Source organism: Lampris incognitus, chromosome 14, assembly GCF_029633865.1.
Source record: "Lampris incognitus isolate fLamInc1 chromosome 14, fLamInc1.hap2, whole genome shotgun sequence".
Classification (NCBI taxonomy): Eukaryota; Metazoa; Chordata; class Actinopteri; order Lampriformes; family Lampridae; genus Lampris; species Lampris incognitus.
Window position 1 is genome coordinate 51,699,536 of NC_079224.1, and position 21,004 is coordinate 51,720,539.

Below are 21,004 nucleotides of genomic sequence, written 5' to 3' on the forward strand. Positions count from 1 at the left end.
GAAAAGCTCAGTACTTTCCATCAGAAATGACTGTCATGGATAGCTTGGCTACTGCTAAGAGTTATTCTCTGGTGTGGTATTTTTTTTGTGGTATTGTTTGACTGAGCAGATAAAACCCTTACGCTTAGCGAAATATGTAGAAAGAGCCGTCCAGTAATTTTATCCAAAACTTTCTCTCCGAGAAGCTTGGTACTTTCCATCAGAAATGCCATTGCCGTGGTTAGCTTGGCTACTGCGAAGAGTTAGTCTCTGTTGCTGTTGTATTCTCCGTGCGATTGTCTGCCTGAGCTGATAAAACCCTAACCCTAATTGAAACATGTAGAAACGGTCTCCGTGAATTTTTCCCCGAAACTATCACTCAGAAGCTCGCTACTTGAGAAGAGCAGTGCCATTGCTGTGTTTAGCTTGGCTATGGCGATGTTGGCCTCTGTTGCTGTGGGATTGTCTGCCTGAGCAGGTAAAACCCTTACGCTAACCAAATCGAAACATTGTTGTAAGAGCATATTTTAATAAGATCCAAAACTGTCACTCTGAGAAGCCTAGTACTTTCCATCAGAAATGCCATTGCCATGGTGAGCTTTGCTATTGCGAAGAGTTAGTCTCTGTTGCTGTGAGATTGTTTGCCTGAGCAGATAAAACCCTTAGGCAAACCCTACCTCAACCAAAACATGAAGAAAGAACCATCCGTTTATTTTACCCAAAACTATCGCTGCGACAAGCTCGCTGCTCTCCATCAGAAATGCCATTGCCGTGGTTGGCTTGGCTACCACCAAGACTGTGTGTTGCTGTGGTATTTCTATGGGATTATCTGGCTGAGCAGATAAAACCCTTACTCTTAAGTGAAACATGTAGAAAGAGTCATCTGTTAATTTCATCCGGAACTATCACTCTGAGAAGCTCGGTACTTTCCCTCAGAAATTACTTTGCTGTGGTTAGTTTAGCTACTGTGAAGAGTTGAACTCTGTTGCTGTGGTATTCTCTGATTGTCTACCTGAGCTGATAAAACCCTTACCCTAAGCGAAACATGTAGAAGGAGCCATCCATTAATTTTATCCAAAACTTTCACTCCGAGAAGCTTGGTACTTTCCATCAGGAATGCCATTGCTGTAGTTAGCTTGGCTACTACGAAGAGTTAGTCTCTGTGCGACTGACTGCCTGAGGTGATAAAGCGCTAAGCGAAACATGTTGAAGGAGCCGTCCATTAATTTTATCCAAAACTTTCAATCCGAGAAGCTTGGTACTTTCCATCAGTAATGCCATTGCTGTAGTTAACTTGGCTAGTACGAAGAGTTAGTCTCTGTTGCTGTGGTGTTCTCTGTGTGATTGTCTGCCTGAGCTGATAAAACCCTTACACTAAGCAAAATGTCAAAAGAGCTGTCCAGTAATTTTATCCAAAACTTTCACTCCGAGAAGCTTGGTACTTTCCATCAGTAATGCCATTGCCGTAGTTACCTTGGCTACTACGAAGAGTTAGACTCTGTTGATGTGGTGTTCTCTGTGTGATTGTCCGACTGAACAGATAAAACACTTACCCTAACTCAACCGAAACATGTAGAAAGAGCCATCTGTTTATTTTATCCAAAACTATCGCGCCGAGAAGCTCGGTATGTTCCATCTGCATTGCCATAATTAGCTTAGCTACGATGAACAGTTGGTCTCTGTTGCTGTGGGATTTCTGAGGGATTGTTCGACTAAACGGATAAAACCCTTAGTGTAAGCGAAACATGTAGAAAGCAGTCCAGTAATTTTATCCAAAACTTTCACTCCGAGAAGCTTGGTACTTTCCATCAGAAATGCCATTGCAGTGGTTAGCTTGGCTACTGCGAAGAGGTAGTGTGTTGCTGTGGTATTCTGTGCGATTGTCTACCTGAGCTGATAAAACCCTTACCCTAAGCGAAACATGTAGAAAGAGCCATCTTGTTCTACATCTTTCAGTCAGGGTTGGTGTAGGGTTATGGTCAGCAACAGAGACTGTCTGCCTGTGCAGATAAAACTCTTACACTAAACCTATCCCAACCCTTAAAAATGTAGAAAGAGCCATTTGTTAATTGTATACAAACCTAAAGCTCCAAGACACAGTATTTCCCATCAGAAATGCCATTGCCATGGTTAGCTTGACTCCTGCTAAGAATTAATCCCACAAAGAATGCCATAGTAACAGAGACTGTCTTGGTGGTTGCCAAGCTAACCACTGCAGTGGCATTTCTGATGGAAAGTACAGAGCTTCTCGGTGTCAATGGTTTGGATAAAATTAACGGATAGCTCAGTCTACGTTTTTCTGTTGGACTTGGGGGTTGAACAAGGGTAAGGGGTTTTTTTTTTTTTTTTTTTTTTGCTCAGGCAGCCAGTCTCTGCTGTAGGATTGTCCGCCCTAACCGTAAGATCCATCCGTTAAGTTTATCCAAACCTAACGCTAACCAAAAGCTGCAGAAGACTGTTTTCAGTGCTCATTTCTGCCGTTCTTAACTTGAAATATGTTTCTACTAGAGGAACCCTGCTGCAATGTAGCGGTTTGGTTATCCACCCGTCTAAATCTTCCTGCTCTTCATCCTGCCCCTAAACCTCCAACTCCCTTCCCCCAAATGCTCAATCATCTGAAATGCCGAGAAAAGTGGTTTACCCCCCTACTCCAACTCCCTCCCCCCCAAATGCTCAGAATCATCTGAAATGCCAAGAAAAGTGGTTTTTAGCCATTTTTAGAAAATGCATATTTTGCATAATTATTAAAATTGTTTTAATTTTCTGCTTTAATTTTTCTGGAACAATAGCTACCACCTCCAAAAATAATTAGGATCATAAGTGCATTTTTGCAAAAAATGCATTTATTTTGCATAATGCCAAACATTTCTAAGTCCCAGATTTTTTTACATACGTGAAAAAATGAAAGATGCTCAGAATCATCTGAAATGCAGATAAGTGGTTTTTAGCCATTTTTAGAAAAATGCATATTTATGCATAATTTTTATTTTTTGGGATTTTTCCTTTACTCTCTAAGACAATACCTACCACCTCCAAAAAGAATTGGGATCATAAATGCTTTAGTTTCCGGTCCCGCTATCTACACTAACAGACATACGCGCACACATTACGAAAACATAGGAGTAGAAAGTGATTCCCGCCAGCCACGATAATGGGCTGTCATGAATCTTCCTCAGCACAAAGCGGGTAGAGGGAAGTTTGTTTAATGACAAACTCTGCTTTTATGAAAGTTGAGTGCTCCTTTATGGGAGCTTCGAGGAAGGAGCACATTCTGAGGGGTTAAAAAGGGGGGGGGAATCCACCAGTTTTATCCAGACCTAAGAATTAATCCCAAAAAGAATACCATAGTAGCAGAGACTGTCTTGGCGGTTGCCAAGCTAACCACTGCAGTGGCATTTCTGATGGAAGTACAGAGCTTCTCGGTGTCAAAGGTTTGGATAGGTCAGTCTACAATTTCTGTTGGACTTGGCGGTAGAACTAGGGTAAGAGGTGTTTTTTTTTTTTTGCTCAGGCAGCCAGTCTCTGCTGTAGGATTGTCTGCCCTAACTAAGATCCATCCGTTAAGTTTATCCAAACCTAACGCTAACCAAAAGTTGCAGAAGACTATTTTCAGTGCTCATTTCTGCCGTTCTTAACTTGAAATATGTTTCTACTAGAGGAACCCTGCTGCAATGTAGCGGTTTGGTTATCCACCCGTCTAAATCTTCCTCTTCATCCTGCCAGCTAACCGCCTGCCCCTAAACCTCCAACTCCCTCCCCCCAAATGCTCAGAATCATCTGAAATGCCGAGAAAAGTGGTTTACCCTCCAACTCCCTCCCCCCAAATGCTCAGAACCATCTGAAATGCCAAGAAAAGTTGTTTTTAGCCATTTTTAGAAAATGCATATTTTGCATAATTGTTTTAATTTTCTATTTTTCTGGTCCTCTCTGGAACAATAGCTACCCCCTCCAAAAAAAATTAGGATCATAAGTGGATTTTTGCAAAAATGCATTTATTTTGCATAATGCCAAACATTTCTAAGTCCCAGATTTTTTTTTTACATAGGTGAAAAAATGAAAGATGCTCAGAATCATCTGAAATGCAGATAAGTGTTTTTTAGCCATTTTTAGAAAAATGCATAATTTTAATTTTCTGGGATTTTTCCTTTACTCTCAGACAATACCTGCCACCTCCAAAAAGAATTGGGATCAAAAATGCTTTAGTTTCCGGTCCCGCTATCTACACTAACAGACATATACGCGCGCACACACATTACGAAAACCTATGAGTAGAAAGTGATTCCCGTCAGCCACGATAATGGGCTGTCATGAATCTTCCTGAGCGCAAAGCGGGTACAGGGAAGTTGTTTAATGACAAACTCTGCTTTTATGACCGTTGAGTGCTCCTTTATGGGAGCTTCGAGGAAGGAGTGCATTCTGAGGGGTTGAAAAGGGGGAAAAATCCAGTAATCCACCGGTTTTATCCAGACCTAACCCTTACTCTGACAACATTAAATTGCAATAGCAGACAACTTCCAAAAAAAAGAGAAGCTTATTAGTCTAAACCCCAGCAATAACTTTTCAAGCTTAAAGCAGGGTAAACTAATCAAGATGGGAGGTGAATTGTAAAGAAGAAACATCCAAATTTACTGTATCCTTAATCCATCAAACTCTAACCACATCCCTAACCCTAATTCTGGGGGCATCTCCAAGCCAGCACTGGCGGAGGCACTCTGTTGACACGTGCTTTCCTGGGCATTCAACCCTAAACTTTCACTCTGAGAAGGTCGGTATTATCCATCAGAAATGCCATTGCCATGGTTCGCTTGCGTACTGCGAAGAGGTAGTCTCTATTGCTGTGGTGTTCTTTGTGGGATTGTCTGTCTGAGCAGCTAAAATCTTACCCTAACAAAAACCCTACCCCAACACAAAGGTGTGGAAAGATCCGTCAATTAATTTTATCCAAAACTCTGAGAAGCTCAAGACTTTCCATAATAAAAACCATTGGCGTGGTTACATTGGCTACCGCGAAGTTAGTCTCTGTTGCTGTGGTATTGTCTGCCTGAGCAGATAAATCCCGTACCCTAACTCAACCGAATCATGTAGGAGGCATCCATTAATTTTATCCAAACTATCACTCTGAGAAGCTCTGTGCTTTGCATTATAAATACCATTACCGTGGTTAGCTTGGCTACCGTGAAGACTTGGTCTCTATTGCTGTGGTATTCTCTGTAGGATTGTCTTTCAGAGCAGATAAAACCCTTACCCTACCCCAACCCTAATCGGAAGAAATGGAGCCACCCATTAAGTTCATCCAAAGCTGATCCTACTTTCAAATCAAAGCAACCCTAACCCAATATTAGATTTGCCTCAGTGGGCTTAATAGCAACACAACATCGTGTCCTTAGACCCTCTCATTGGATAAGGAACTCCCTAGAAAAACTCCTTTAACAGGGAGATAAAATAAGATGTCTCAGGGGGCACAACAGAGGGATCTCTCTCCCAAGACAGATGGCGTGCAATGGATGTTCACACAATTTACATAATACAACATTGAACGAGGATAACGGAATTATAATGGACATGCAATTTATGAAGAACATGGTGTGCCGTTTCAGGAATCATTTTTGTAGTTCTTAACTTGAGAAATGTTTCTAAAGTGAGTCCTGCTACCCACGGTGATGAGCTGTGATGCTTCTTCCTGAGCATAAAGCAGGTACAGAGAAGTGGTTTAATCACAAGTTCTGTGCTTTTGTGGAAAGAAGCATGCTGTGAGTGGTAAAATGCAGAGAGCCATCAATTTTATTTAAACCTAACCCTAAAAACAAACTGCCGTAGCAGTGAACTTCAAAAAAATCATTTATAATGCTCCAACCCCCATCAATTTTTCAAGTTTAAACGGGGTAAACCAATCAAGATACAAGACAGTGGGAGATCAATTGTTAATAAGAAAAAAACATCCAAATTGAACCTACCATTAACCCATCCAACTCTCTCCATAACCCTTGTCCTGAGGGTTTCTCCAAGCCAGCGCTTAGGCACTGTCCACCTGAGCAGTTAAAACTTTACCTAAACCGACACATGTAGAAAGAACCATCTGTTAATTTGATCCAAAACTTTGACTACGAGAAGCTCAGTACTCTCCTTCAGAAATGACGTTGTTGTGCTTAGTTTGGCGACCGCGAAGAGTTAGTCACTTTCTATGGGATTATCTGCCTGAGCAGATAGAGCTTTACCCCAACCGAAATGTAGAAAGTCTTTTTTTTTTTTTAACTGGATCCAAAAATTTTACTCTGAGAAGCTCAGCATTTTCCTTCAGAAATGCTATTGTCATGGTGAGCTTTACTACCACGAAGAGTTAGTCTCTGTTGCTGTGGGATTGTCTGCCTGAGCAGGTAAAAATACTTGGCCTAACTCAACCGAAACATGTAGAAAGAGCCATCTGTTTATTTCATCCAAAACTATCGCGCCGAGAAGCTCGGTACGTTCCATCCGCATTGCCATGGTTAGCTTGGCTACGATGAAGAGTTGGTCTCTGTTGCTGTGGGATTTCTGAGGGATTGTCCGCCTAAACGGATAAAACCCTTGCCCTAAGCAAAACATGTAGAAAGCACTCCGTTAATTTCCTGCAGAAATGCCATTGCCGTGTTTAGCTTGGCTACTGTGAAGAGGTAGTGTCTGTCGCTGTGGGATTGTCTGCCTGAGCAGGTAAAACACTTACCCTAACCCAACCGAAACATGTAGAAAGAATCATCCGTTTATTTTACCCAAAACTATCGCTGCGACAAGCTTGCTACTCTCCATCAGAAATGCCATTGCCGTGGTCGGCTTCGGCTACCACCAAGACTGCCTGTTGCTTTGGTATTTCTATGGGATTCTCTGGCTGAACAGATAAAACCCTTACTCTTAAGTGAAACATGTAGAAAGAGTTGGCTGTTAATTTCATCCGGAACTATCAATCCGAGAAGCTCGGTACTTTCCATCAGAAATGACTTTGCTGTGGTTAGTTTGGCTACTATGAAGAGTTAGTCTCTGTTGCCGTGGTATTTTCTGTGGGATTGTCTGCCTGAGCAGATAAAACCCTTACTGTAACTCTAACCAAAAGATGTGGAACGACCCAACCCTTAATTTTATCCAAAGATTTTATTCCGAGCAGCTCGGTACATTCAATCTGAAATGCAATTACTGTGGTTAGCTTGTCTATCGAAGTTATTCTCTGTTGCAGTGGTATTCTCTGTAGGATTTTCTGCCTTAGCAGGTAAAACCCTATCCCAACCGAAACATCTAGAAAGAGAAATCTGTTAATTTTATCTGAAACTATCACTTCATGTTCAGAAATGCTACTGCGAAGAGGTAGTCCCTGTTGATGTGGTATTGCCTGTTGTATTGTTTGCCTGAGCAGACAAAACTCTTAGCTTAACTCATCCCTAACCGAAAGAGCAATCTATTAATTTTATCCAAACCTTTCAGTTGGAAAATCTCAGTACTTTCCATCAGAAATGACTTTGTCATGGATAGCTAGGCTACTGCTAAGAGTTATTCTCTGTTGTATTTTTTTGTGGGATTATGTGACTGAGCAGAAGTCCTAACCCAAACCTTACCTCAAGTGAAACATGTAGAAAGCGCTCTCCGTTCATTTTATGCAGAACTTTTACTCTGAAAAGCTCAGTACTTTCCATTAGAAATACCATTGCCGTGGTTAGCTTGGCTACTGTGACGAGTTGGTGTCTTGCTGTGGTATTCTCTGTAGGATTGTGCCAGAGCAGATGAAATCCTTGCCCTAACCGAAAGATATAGAGCCATCTGTTACGTTTAGCCAAACCTAATCCTACTTTCTGGGATAAGTTCTTTAGTTTTTATCGTGAGAAATTTTTTTCTAAAGTGAGTCCCGCCACCCACGATGATGAGCTGGGGTGCTTCTTCCTGAGTGCTAAGCAGGTACAGAGAAGTTGTTTAATCACAAGCTCTGTGCTTTAGATGACGTTCAATGTTCCTTTTATGGGAGCATTAAGAGAAGGGGCATGTTCTGAGTGTAAAAAGGGGGAAAAAAGTGCAGAAATTCATCAATTTGATCTAAACCTTAGTCTTAACTCTTAAAACATTAAATTGCAATTGCAGAAAAGTTCAATTTGAAAAAAACAAAACAAACAAACACTTGTATTGTTCCAAACCCCACCAACAACTTTTCAAGTCTAAAACGGGATAAAGTAATCAAGATATAAGACTGGGAGATCAGTTGTAACAAATAAACACCCAAATAGCCCCTAGACTTAACCAATCAAACTCTATCCATATCCCTAATCCTGGGGGTATTTCTAATCCAGCACTTGGGCATTGGCGGAGGTGCTCAGTTGACATGTGTTGGCTCTGGCATTCAACCCTAACCATAAAGTTAACCTAGTATATTCAGTGTGAAATGCCGGAGCCGTGGTTAGCTTGGCTACCGCGAAGAGTTGGTCTCTTGCTGTGGGGTTTTCTGTGGGATTTGCTGCCTGAGCAGGTAGAACCTTTACCCTAATACAAACCCTAACCCAAACGTGTTGAAAGAGCCGTCTGTTAATTTTATCCAAATTTTGCATACCGAGAAGCTCTGTACTTCCCATCAGAAATGCTATTGTTAGCTTGGCAACCTCCAAGACAGTCTCTGTTGCTATTGTATTAATTCTTAGCAGGAGCCAAGCTAACCACGGCAATGGTATTTCTGGTGGAAGATACTGAGTGTTTCGGAGCTTGTGGTTCGGATATAATTAGCGGCTGGCTCTTTCTACATCTTTTTGTAAGGATTGGATTAGGTTTAGTATAAGGGTTTTATCTGCTTAGGCATACAGTTGCTGTTGTATTTCTGCGGGATTGTCCGCCTGAACAGATAAAACCCTTACATCTAAGCGAAACATGTAGGAAGAGCTGTCCATTAATGTTTTCCAAAACTTTCACTCCGAGAAGCTTGGTACTTTCCATCAGGAATGCCATTGCCGTGGTTAGTTTGGCTACTACAGAGTTTTTCTCTGTTGCTGTGGTATTTTCTGTGCGATTGACTGCCTGAGCTGATAAAACCCTTACAATTAAGCGAAACATGTATACAGAGCCGTCGATTAATTTTATCCGAAACTATTACTCCACGAAACTTGGTACTTTCCTTCAGAAATGCCATTGCCGTGGTCAGCTTGGCTACTGCGAAGAGTTGGACTTTGTTGCTGTGGTATTCTCTGTGTGATTGTTTGGCTGAGCTCATAAAACCCTTACAACTAAGCGAAAAATGTAGAAAGAGCCGTCCATTAATTTTATCTAAAACGTATACTCTGAGAGATTTGGTACTTTCCATCAGAAATGCCATTGCCGTGGTTAGCTTGGCTACGACAAAGTTTGCTGCTGTTGTATTTCTGCGGGATTGTCCGACTGAACAGGTAAAACCCTTACCATGAGTGAAACATGTAGAAAGAGCCGTCCATTAATGTTGTCTAAAACTTTCACTCCGAAAAGCTTGGTACTTTCCATCAGTAATGCCATTGCCGTAGTTAGCTTGGCTACTACGAATGTAGCTCCGAATTCGAACAAACATTAGGAGCTCGGGTGGGTGCGGGAGATACCTTGGGTTATGACGCGCTGCTGTTGTCCAGATTATTGTTCCAAGTTGAAAGATGATGGGTTTGTTGTAGCGATGCAGGAATCCAGGTTATTGTTGAACAAAAAACTAAGCCATGACTGTAACCAAAAAGTGTGAAGAAGTGCTGTGTCCAAGCTTAGCGGTAAAGACCGTGTCAGCTCCCCGTCACCCAACCACCAGGTAACAAACACACCTATGCTTTTGTAGTGAGGAGTGCAATCACCCCAGGAAGCCACACCCACACAATACTACCACCTAGTGGTGAACTAATACCACATACAGAACCACCAGAATGGCTCTTACACACCGGCCCCATAATTGTGAAACAATTACATAGATAGGGAAAAGAGCCATTCAAGTCACCCAAATTCACCTACATTCCCACACACAATCTAAGTGCATACTAACAAGCATGCACCCCAACAGGCACACAAGAGTCTGTCTTCTATCTTGACTCATCCTTCTTGAACCAAGCCCTTATACTGCCTCTTGCAGCAGAAAGAGCTTGGAGATGGGCCTCTCCAGCAGCCCGGTCTTTGTCCTCAGCTGTACAGCACGTACGTATCCATCCTTATCGGGATAAGTCTTCATTACCTTCCCAAGGATCCAGGATCCACGCGGAGCGCTTTGGTCCATGACGACGACAATGTCTCCTACAGTAAAACTTCTCCGAGACTGCGTCCATTTTTGTCGCTCGTGCAGTAACGGCAAGTACTCTCTCGTCCACATCTTCCAGAACAGATCCGATAGATACTGTACTTGTCTCCACCGTTTCCTGATGTACAGGTCACTCTTCTGAAACATTCCGGGAGCGAGAAGGGGTTTTCCTTTGAGCAAAAGAATGTGATTTGGCGTGAGGGCCTCCAGGTCACTGACTTCATCGGACACTTTGGTTATGGGGCGGTCGTTGAGAATAGCCTCCACCTCACACATGACAGTATGAAGGCCTTCGTCATCAAGGGACTGTTGGCGAAGGACTGAGAACAATACCTTTCTGACCATTCTGATGAGTCGCTCCCACACCCCGCCGTGATGGGATGCGGCGGGGGTGTTGAACGTCCATTCAATTCCTTTTGGGAGGAGAGCGCCCTGAATCTGTGTGTGGTCTATGGCAGCTAACGCCTCTCTTAACTCTCTCTGCACCAACAAAATTTGTTCCGTTGTCGGATCTCATTTGACAAACTTGGCCTCTGCGACACAAGAACCTCCTTATGGCATTAATGCAGGAGTCGGTGGTGAGGGAGTAAGCAATCTCCAGATGTACGGCCCTGCTGGCCATACAGGTAAAAATGACTCCGTACCTCTTGACCATGGCACGTCCTCTCCTGACCTCAATAGGTCCGAAGTAGTCCACTCCTGCGTTTGTGAAAGCAGGCAAGTCTGGACTAATCCTCTCTTTTGGCAAGTCTGCCATCTTCTGTTCACTTGCCTGTCCTTGATACCGTCGGCAGCTTACACAGTCGGATATCACCTTCCGACAGGCAGAGTTGGCATTTGTGATCCAATACTTTCGGCGCAAGGATGAAAGCATATGGTTCCTTCCTGCGTGTCCAAGTTGACAGTGAATGTATCTCAAAATGAGACTGGATATATGCTGAGACTTGGAGAGTAATACCGGATGTTTCAGCTCTTCAGGTAAGGCAGCTCGACCGAGCCTTCCTCCCACTCTCAACAATCCGTCGTCCTCATCCAACACAGGATCCAGCTTGTAGATCGGACTGGTTTTCTTTACTCCTGAAGCACCATCTTGCAGCATTGAGAGCTCTTCACCAAATGATGCTTGCTGACTGAAGCTGATGCCATGTTCTGCTCTTTTCAAGTCCGTTACAGTGAGCGGCTGACCATGGATAGAGCTCCTGACCTTCATCTCCTTCTTCCTTTTCTGGCGCAGATGAGCCAGTAGCAGCCAGGTAAGCACCCACTTCTTTCCTCTTCCTCCGTAGCTCCTGCAACACCCCTTTGAACCTGAGAAACCAAGCGACTGAGATCTTGAGCTTGGTCCACTCAGAAAAGTAATTCATGAGCTTGGATGTTGGATCCTCAGACTGCGTGATGACTGCATTCACCATCAGCTCTCTTTTGACTTCTGGATCATCAGAGGCTATGGGCTGCAGATCAAAAGGCTTTGGCCATTCCTCCGCCGGCCTTTGGAGAAAGCCTGGGCCTTCAAGCCAAGAAGTTGTCCACATCCATTCCTCTTGAGGCTTCATCAGCAGGGTTGTCCTTTGAGGTTACGTACCTCCACTGACCAACCTTTGTTCCTTCCCTGATCAAAGCCACTCGGTTTGCCACGAACGTGTGGAATCGTTTTGTCTCATTTATGATGTACTTGAGGACTGTCTGACTGTCACTCCAGAAACATGAGTCCTCCAGCTGAAGTGAGAGTTCCTTTCTCAGCATCTTGTCCACCTTTACAGCCAGCACAGCGGCAGTAAGTTCCAGGCGAGGAATAGTAGTTTGTTTTAAGGGTGCAACTCTGGCTTTTCCCAGCATGAAGGCAAGATGCACTTGGTTGTCCTGGTTCCTCATCCTTAGGTAGGAGACTGTGCCATAGCCATGGTCACTTGCATCCGCAAAATGATGTAGCTGCGCGTGTACCGGTCCTCTGAAGTCTTTCGGTCTAATACAGCGGTCCACCTTCAGCTCCACCACCTTATCCAAGTCCAGCAGCCACGCCTTCCATTGCTGCGAGAATGTCTGGGGTATAGGGTCATCCCAGGACATGTTCCTTGGACACATTTCTTGCAGCAGCAGCTTTGGCAGCAAGGTGAATGGTGACAATCCCAGTGGGTCATAGATGGAACTGACCACTGAAAGTATGCCACGTCTTGTATGTGGTCGCCTTTCCACTGCAGGTTTAAACATGAAAGTGTCACTCTCTGCGCACCAATTCAGTCCAAGTGCCATCTCCACTGGTAGATCATCCTGCTCAAAGTGCAGCTGCCTCGTCGTGTTGGATCGTTTTGACTCCGGAATGGTCGAGAGTACAGCCCGGCTGTTGCTTGTCCACTTGACTAGCTGGAATCCTCCTCTCGAGCACATGTCAGTGAGGTCCACTACCAACTGCATGGCTTCCTCTTCTGTGGGTACAGATCTGAGACAGTCGTCCACGTAAAAATTGTTGTAGATGGTGTCAGCCACTTCCGATTTAAAATCATCCTGGCAGTCCTCCTAAGAGCATAGTTTGCGCAGCTGGGAGAGGAAACTGCCCCAAAAATGTGCACCGTCATTCTGTGCTCCACAAGACCCTGTGACGTGTCACCCTGGGGCCACCACAAAAACCTGAGGAAATCGACATGTTCCTCAGACACCTTCACTTGGTGAAACATAGACTTGACATCAGTCATCAAAGCCACCTTCTCCTGCCTGAATCTTGTCAAGACGCCGAAAAGAGAATTGGTCAGATCAGGACCCTGCAATAGCCGGTCATTCAGTGAGGTCCCTTGAAACCTCGCTCCACAATCAAAGACGACTCTCAGGGTTTTCTTTCTTGGGTGATACACTCCGTGATGTGGAAGGTACCACACTCTGCCATCCCGGCAGTCCAACTGGTGCTGAGGCACCGCCTCTGCATAACCATTGTCAATCATTTCACTGATAAATGATGTATACTTCTCCTGGTAGGTCTTGTTCCTTTCAAACTTTCTTTTCAGACTTTGGATACGTTGCTCGACTATGCACCGGTTGTTAGGCAGGGTGATGTCATCCATTTTAAAGGGTAGGTCCATGCAGTAATGACCTTCCTGCTTGCATGTTGATCTCTTCATTATCTCCATGAACCTGAGGTCCTCCCTTGACATCTCCGGCTTCTCTTCCAATGTTTTTTCACTGAACTCTTGGTTGTACTGAGAGACCAATAACTCCAGTTTTGTGATGGATATCCTGTTGGCGTAAATGGTTGAGCAGCCTCTGACTCCCATTGCCTCTCAAAGGACCATTGACGACCCACCCTAGCAGGGTCCTCACGGCATAAGGGCCATCACCTTCGCTATTGATCACTTCCCAGGGTTCCATGAGCTTCGGTGCATTAGTCCCGATAAGAATCTCCACGTCTGCATCCAATCCTGGGATTTTGACTTCCTTCAGATACTCCCATTTCTTGAGGTCTCTTTCAGTGGGGATGTTACGTCTTGAGACAGGGATTTTCTCCTGTGTGAAAGTTACTGGAAGCTCCAAGAAATGATTTCCATCCAAATTTGACACTTCCAGACCTGTAAGCATGTCACTTTCCATCACTGTTTCATGTCCCAAGGTTTGCAATGTGATGTTGGTCCTAGTGCCTTGAAGATTCAACTTCCTCGTGACGTGTACAGAAGGTCGCCGTACTTCCAGGGTCTAAGAAGGCGTACGTCCGTAGCACCTTATCTCCTTTCCTAGATTTCAACTGCACTGGTTCAATGGACAGAGTGCAGTCTCCGGCCCCAGTAGAAACACACGCCTTAATAATCGGATTATTGGCTGTTTCCTCTGACTCCTGCCGCTTCTCCTTGTTGGGGTCATTGATAGAGTGGGGTGTTTCAAGCTGCATTCTTCACAAGTCAAGCGACCCTTGCACTCCCTAGACATGTGACCAGGCTTCAAACATCCAAAACAAACGGCTTTCCCTTTCAGGAATTCAATCTTCTCCGCTTGAGGGAGTTTGATAAGGTTTGGACACTGGAATAATGCGTGTTCTTCTTCACAGTACAGGCAGGACAAAGATGAGGAAGAGTCTATAGTACAGTCGGTAGCTGTAATTGCAGTTGCAAAACTGCTTCCTTGATTGCTCCTGGTTGGTGGCTTACTCCTGTTTAGTGTTACTGGAGCAGCAGGTCGAGCCTCGGAAATATTTCCAAAAAACGGATCAGAGAGAATCCTAACTTGGTTCTCCAGGAAATTCACGAGGTCTGGGAATGTGGCCCTATAGCCTCGCTGTTGTTGGATATCACAGGCTGTGGACCTCCAGCGCTCCCGCAGTTTGTATGGACACTTCAAGATAATGTTCCTCATGTTTGATGGGATATTCATCTCCTCCAGGTACTGTATCTCCATCATGGCGTTACAGCACCTTCTCAGAAACCTTGAAAAATCTTGCAGTGCCTGAACATCCTCAACTTTGATAACAGGCCAGCTAAAGGCCTTTTCCATGTAGGCCGCGGCAATTTTGTATTCATTCCCAAAGTGTTCATTTAACAGGCTCTTTGCCATCTCATATCCTTCCTGTGGTGCCATATGCATACAACTTCTGACCATTTCCCTGGGTTGGCCCCGTGTATATTGCTCCAAAAATATAAACAGTCCTGATAGCTGCCAGTTCTCTCCTCCACGCAGTGCTCAAAACTTCTGAGGAAAGGCATACACTTTAGCGGATCACCATCAAAGAGAAACATCTCTCTTTTTGGTAAAGTCGACTGTATTTGCTGTTGGACCAGCATTGTGGTGATTTCATTCTGCTTTTGCATGATGTCACAAATGGCATTAGGGTTACTTGCATTTTGCACCACTGAGGTGCTCCAGACAGATTGAAGCCCATTTTCCTGTGTAGGCATTGGCCTTTTGGGTGCAACCGTTGAAGCTGTGAAAACATTGTGAGGCCGATGCATAACAGTTGTGTGTGGTGGTCCAGTATCCTTTTGTGGATGTGGCCTGCGGATGGAATTCATCGGTGCCAACTGTGATTTTGGCCGCACATCCTTTGAAGAGAAGACAGGGGGCGCCATTGGGGCATGTTTCATAGTCAGAGCCTCTCCTTTAGGCTGAAATGCCTTCACCGTCGGATTGAGTCCTGACCTCTGTCCTTTTTTCAGGTAAGAATTCATCCCATCAGAGGCAGACTTTCCTCCAACAGAACTGCCTTCCAACACAGACAATCTAGCAACGGCAAGCTCAGTGTCAAGCTCCAATTGTTCCTTTTGTTTTCTTAGTTTCTCCTCTTGTGCCTCTAGGTCATGCCTCCTAGCCAGAGCAGCTGTCCTTTGCTGTAACGCTGCTTTCTCTGCCTTAGCCAGACGCAGAGCAGACTTGCTAGAGCCTGAGGAGCTTGTCGAGTGAGATACTTTGCTGGACAAATTGGATGCACTATCTGCTGGTTGAATATTATCATGAATATCCTGTTTATTAACATGACCCCCTGCATCATCATTCACAAGTTCATCATCATCCACATTTTCATTTTCTGTCAACCACGTGTTCACTTGTTCAATAAAACCTTTATTGCGGTCCATTATTTTACAAAAGTATGCCTCCTGTTTACCCTTATCTTCCTCAGGTAAACAAAACTCATTGATCAATGTGTTATGGTGTTCAGTGCCAGTTTCACACAGGGATTTAACCTTTTCAATTTTCTTTGACACAGCACACACATTTTCTTTGGATACCAGACACCCCAAGAGCTCTTTGATTTCAATTTGCAATTTGGTCACCCTTTTGAAACATTTGTTTCTGTCCTTTTGCAACCTCTCAACAAACAAGGCCAACCCCTTTTCAGTAGGCTTTCTTAGCCTTTTGTTAGTAGCCTCTGGCTCATTTGAAAGCACTCTCCCAATATGTATATCAACATTTTCAACACTTGTTTCAGGAATATTGTCAGACACTTCATTGGCAGGCTTTTGCATAGCACTCACAGGTTTATCCTTGGATTTGTCACCCATTTTCAAAAATGTGTACTGTCACTTTAAGACGCTTCAGTGCGCACTGAGTTTGACAGTCGGTGGATTTTTCTTCACTCAAAAAACAATCGCTCAATTGATCAACAATCAGAGGGTAAGTATCCACATTTCATTTCAACATTCCTTGACATGAATTAGAAGGCAAGAATCCATCTTCAATGAGCACATTGCAATCGGCTTTAGCCTACTTTTGGAAAAATTGTATCCACAAAACCATTGAAGAAGGCTACCGTAGCGGGCTGCACATCTTATTTCAGCTCCATTCAACAGACAAAAACATAAATACGCGGGTGCACTAACCAGACCTCCTTTTGGCTTGTGTTAGTCGGTTCCCAGTAAATTTCCTTTCCTTCTGAAATGCTGATGGACTCGTGAAATATCCTGATGCAGCCTCGGTAGCACTAGGACTCAAAGTATAGGTGTCAACAAAAAATATTCACTCCATACATGAGATCAATCGGCCTACTTTCAATTTCCAAACTTCTCATGAAACAGGGCAACTTCACAATCACAGTCATGCACGATGCAAAGAGCAAATCGACTGGTTTCCATGAGTCTAAGGTTTTTACTTTTGTAGCTCCGAATTCAAACAAACATTAGGAGCTCGGGTGGGTGCGGGAGATTACCTTGGGTTATGACGCGCTGCTGTTGTCCAGATTATTGTTCCAAGTTGAAAGATGATGGGTTTGTTGTAGCGATGCAGGAATCCAGGTTATTGTTGAACAAAAAACTAAGCCATGACTGTAACCAAAAAGTGTGAAGAAGTGCTGTGTCCCAGCTTAGCGGTAAAAACCGTGTCAGCTCCCCGTCACCCAACCACCAGGTAACAAACACACCTATGCTTTTGTAGTGAGGAGTGCAATCACCCCAGGAAGCCACACCCACACAATGCTACCACCTAGTGGTGAACTAAGATACCACATACAGAACCAACAGAATGGCTCTTAGAACGAAGTTGGTCTCTGTTGCTGTGGTGTTCTCTGTGCGATTGACTGCCTGAGCTGATAAAACCCTTACATTAAACGATATATGTAGAAAAGCCGTCCATTAATGTTATCCAAAACTTTCACTCCGATAAGCTTGGTACTTTCCATCAGAAATGCCATTGCCATGGTTAGCTTGACTACCACAAAGACTTAATCTCTGTTGCTATTGTATTTCTGCGGGATTGTCCGACTGAACAGATAAAACCCTTACCATAAGTGAAACATGTAGAAAGTGCCGTCCATTAATGTTATCAAAAACTTTCACTCCGAGAAGCTTGGTACTTTCGATCAGGAATGCCATTGCCGTAGTTAGCTTGGCTACTACGAAGAGTTAGTCTCTGTTGCTGGGGTGTTCTCTGTGCTATTGCCTGACTGAGCTGATAAAACCCTTGCACTAAGCGAAATATGTAGAAAGAGCTGTCCAGTAATTTTATCCAAAACGTTCACTCCGAGAAGCTTGGTACTTTCCATCAGGAATGCCATTGCGGTAGTTAGCTTGGCTACTACGAAGAGTTGGTCTCTGTTGCTGTGGTAATCTCTTTTCGATTGTCTGCCTGAGCTGATAAAACCCTTACAACTAAGCGAAACATGTAGACAGAACCGTCAATTTTATCGAAAGCTTTTACTCTGAGAAGCTTCGTACTTTGCATCAGAAATGCCATTGCCGTGGTTAGCTTGGCTACTGGGAAGAGTTAGACTCTGTTGCTGTGATATTTTCTGTGCCATTGTCTGCCTGAGCTGATAAAACCCTTACAACTAAGACAAACATGTAGAAAGAGCCATCCATTAATTTTTGGCTAAAACTTAGTCCGAGAGGTTTGGTACTTTCCATCAGAAATGCCATTGCCGTGGTTAGCCTTGGCTACTGCGAAGAGTCGGTCTCTTTTGCTGTGGTAATCTGTGCGATTGTCTGCCTGAGCTGATAAAACCCTTACGCAAACCAAACCGAAACATTGTAGAAAGAGCATACGTTAAGATCCAAAACTGTCACTCCCATTCCCATGGTGAGCTTTGATGAGAAGATTTTAGTCTCTGTTGCTGTGAGATTGCTTGCTCGAGTAGATAAAACCCTTACCCAAACCCTACCTCAACCAAAACATGAAGAAAGTCATCAGTTAATTTGATACAAAATGGTGACTACGAGAAACTAGGTACTTTATTTCAGAATTGTCATTGCTGTGTTTAGCTTGCCTTCTGCGAAGTGTTAGTCTCTGTTGTTGTGCTATTGTGTGGGATTGTCTGCCTGAGCAGGTAAAACCCTTACCCTCTCCCAACCGAAACATGTAGAGCAATCTGTTAGTTTTATCTGAAACTATCTATGTTCAGAAATGCTTCTGCGAAGAGGTAGTTGCTGTGGTATTGTTTGCCTGAGCAGATAAAACTGTTAGCCAAACTCATCCCTAACCGAAAGATGTAGAAAGGGCAATCTGTTAATTTTATCCAAACCTTTCAGTTGGAAAAGCTCAGTACTTTCCATCAGAAATGACTGTCATGGATAGCTTGGCTACTGCTAAGAGTTATTCTCTGGTGTGGTATTTTTTTTGTGGTATTGTTTGACTGAGCAGATAAAACCCTTACGCTTAGCGAAATATGTAGAAAGAGCGGTCCAGTAATTTTATCCAAAACTTTCTCTCCGAGAAGCTTGGTACTTTCCATCAGAAATGCCATTGCCGTGGTTAGCTTGGCTACTGCGAAGAGTTAGTCTCTGTTGCTGTTGTATTCTCCGTGCGATTGTCTGCCTGAGCTGATAAAACCCTAACCCTAATTGAAACATGTAGAAACAGCCTCCGTGAATTTTTCCCCGAAACTATCACTCAGAAGCTCGGTACTTGAGAAGAGCAGTGCCATTGCTGTGTTTAGCTTGGCTATGGCGAAGAGTTGGTCTCTGTTGCTGTGAGATTGTTTGCCTGAGCAGATAAAACCCTTAGGCAAACCCTACCTCAACCAAAACATGAAAGTCATCAGTTAATTTGATCCAAAATTGTCTACGAGAAAGTCGGTACTTTATTTCAAAATTGTCATTTCTGTGTTTAGCTTGGCTACCGCGAAGTGGTAGTCTCCGTCGCTGTGGGATTGTCTGCCTGAGCAGGTAAAACACTTACCCTAACCCAACCGAAACAGAAAGAAAGAACCATCCGTTTATTTACCCAAAACTATCGTTGCGACAAGCTCGCTGCTCTCCATCAGAAATGCCATTGCCGTGGTTGGCTTGGCTTGGCTACCACCAAGACTGTGTTGCTGTGGTATTTCTATGGGATTATCTGGCTGAACAGATAAAACCCTTACTCTTAAGTGAAACATGTAGAAAGAGTCATCTCTTAATTTCATCCGGAACTATCACTCCGAGAAGTCATCACAAAATGACTTTTCTGTGGTTAGTTTGGCTACTATGAAGAGTTAGTCTCTGTTGCCGTGGTATTTTTTTGTGGGATTGTCTGCCTGAGCAGATAAAACCCTTACCGTAACTCTACTCTAACCAAAAGATGTGGAACGACCCAACCCTTAATTTTATCCAAAGATTTTATTCCGAGCAGCTCGGTACATTCCATCTGAAATGCCATTACCGTGGTTGGCTTGTCTACCGAAGTTATTCTCTGTTGCATTGGTATTCTTTAAGATTTCCTGCCTTAGCAGGTAAAACCCTAACCCTATCTCAACCAAAACATCTAGAAAGAGCAATCCGTTAATTTTATCTGAAACTATCACTCATGTTCAGAAATGCTACTGCGAAGAGGTAGTTGATGTTGTATTGTTTGCCTGAGCAGACCACGCTCTTGGCCTAACTCATCCCTAACCGAAAGATGTAGAAAGAGCAATCTGTTAATTTTATCCAAACCTTTCAGTTGGAAAAGCTCAGTATTTTCCATCAGAAATGACTGTCATGGATAGCTTGGCTACTGCTAAGTTATTCTCTGTTGTGTTATTTTTTTTTTGTGGGATTGTCTGACCGAGCAGATAAGCCCTAACCCAAACCTTATGTCAAGTGAAACCTGTAGAAAGCTCTCTCCGTTAATTTTATGCAAAACTTTTACTCTGAAAAGCTCAGTACTTTTCATCAGAAATACCATTGCTGTGGTTAGCTTGGCTACTGCGACGAGTTGGTGTCTTGCTGTGGTATTCTCTGTAGGATTGTGTGCCAGAGCACATGAAAGCCTTGCCCCAACCCTAACCGAAAGATATAGAGCCATCCGTTACGTTTAGCCAAACCTAATCCTACTTTCTGGGATAAGTTCTTTAGTTTTATCGTGAGAAATGTTTTTCTAAAGTGAGTCCCGCCACCCACGATGTTGAGCTGGCGTGCTTCTTCCTGAGCGCTAAGCGGGTACAGAGAAGTGGTTTAATCACAAGCTCTGTGCTTGAGATGACGTTCAATGTTCCTTTCATGGGAGCATCAAGAGAAGGGGCATGTTCTGAGTGGTACAAAGGAAAAAAAGTGCAGAAATTCATCAATTTGATCTAAACCTTAGTCTTAACTCTTAAAACATTAAATTGCAATTGCAGAAAAGTTCAATTAAAAAAAAACACTTGTATTGTTCCAAACCCCACCAATAACTTTTCAAGTTTAAAACGGGATAAAGTAATCAAGATATAAGACAATGGGAGATCAGTTGTAACGAATAAACACCCAAATTGCCCCTAGACTTAACCAATCAAACTCTATCCATATCCCTAACCCTAATTCTGGGGGTATTTCTAGTCCAGCACTTGGGCATTGGCAGAGGTGCTCAGTTGACATGTGTTGGCTCTGGCATTCAACCCTAACCATAAAGTTAACCTAGTATTTTCAATCTGAAATGCCGTTGCCGTGG

At 43.6% G+C, this 21,004-nt stretch overlaps 2 non-coding genes and 3 pseudogenes across 2 annotated transcripts; all 5 read left to right on the plus strand.

Annotated features, from left to right (window-relative positions):
* The first annotated feature begins 3,074 nt into the window (after positions 1-3,074).
* On the plus strand, positions 3,075-3,259 carry LOC130124606 (small nucleolar RNA U3; annotated as a pseudogene).
* A 957-nt stretch (positions 3,260-4,216) lies between these two features.
* Positions 4,217-4,404, plus strand: LOC130124605 (small nucleolar RNA U3; annotated as a pseudogene).
* A 1,155-nt stretch (positions 4,405-5,559) lies between these two features.
* Positions 5,560-5,738, plus strand: LOC130124599 (small nucleolar RNA U3; annotated as a pseudogene).
* A 2,042-nt stretch (positions 5,739-7,780) lies between these two features.
* LOC130124594 (small nucleolar RNA U3) lies at positions 7,781-7,993 on the plus strand. The gene has a single exon (XR_008811377.1). It is a non-coding gene; the product is annotated as a small nucleolar RNA U3 (small nucleolar RNA).
* Positions 7,994-20,402: 12,409 nt separating this feature from the next.
* Positions 20,403-20,614, plus strand: LOC130124593 (small nucleolar RNA U3). The gene has a single exon (XR_008811376.1). It is a non-coding gene; the product is annotated as a small nucleolar RNA U3 (small nucleolar RNA).
* The last annotated feature ends 390 nt before the right edge of the window (positions 20,615-21,004 follow it).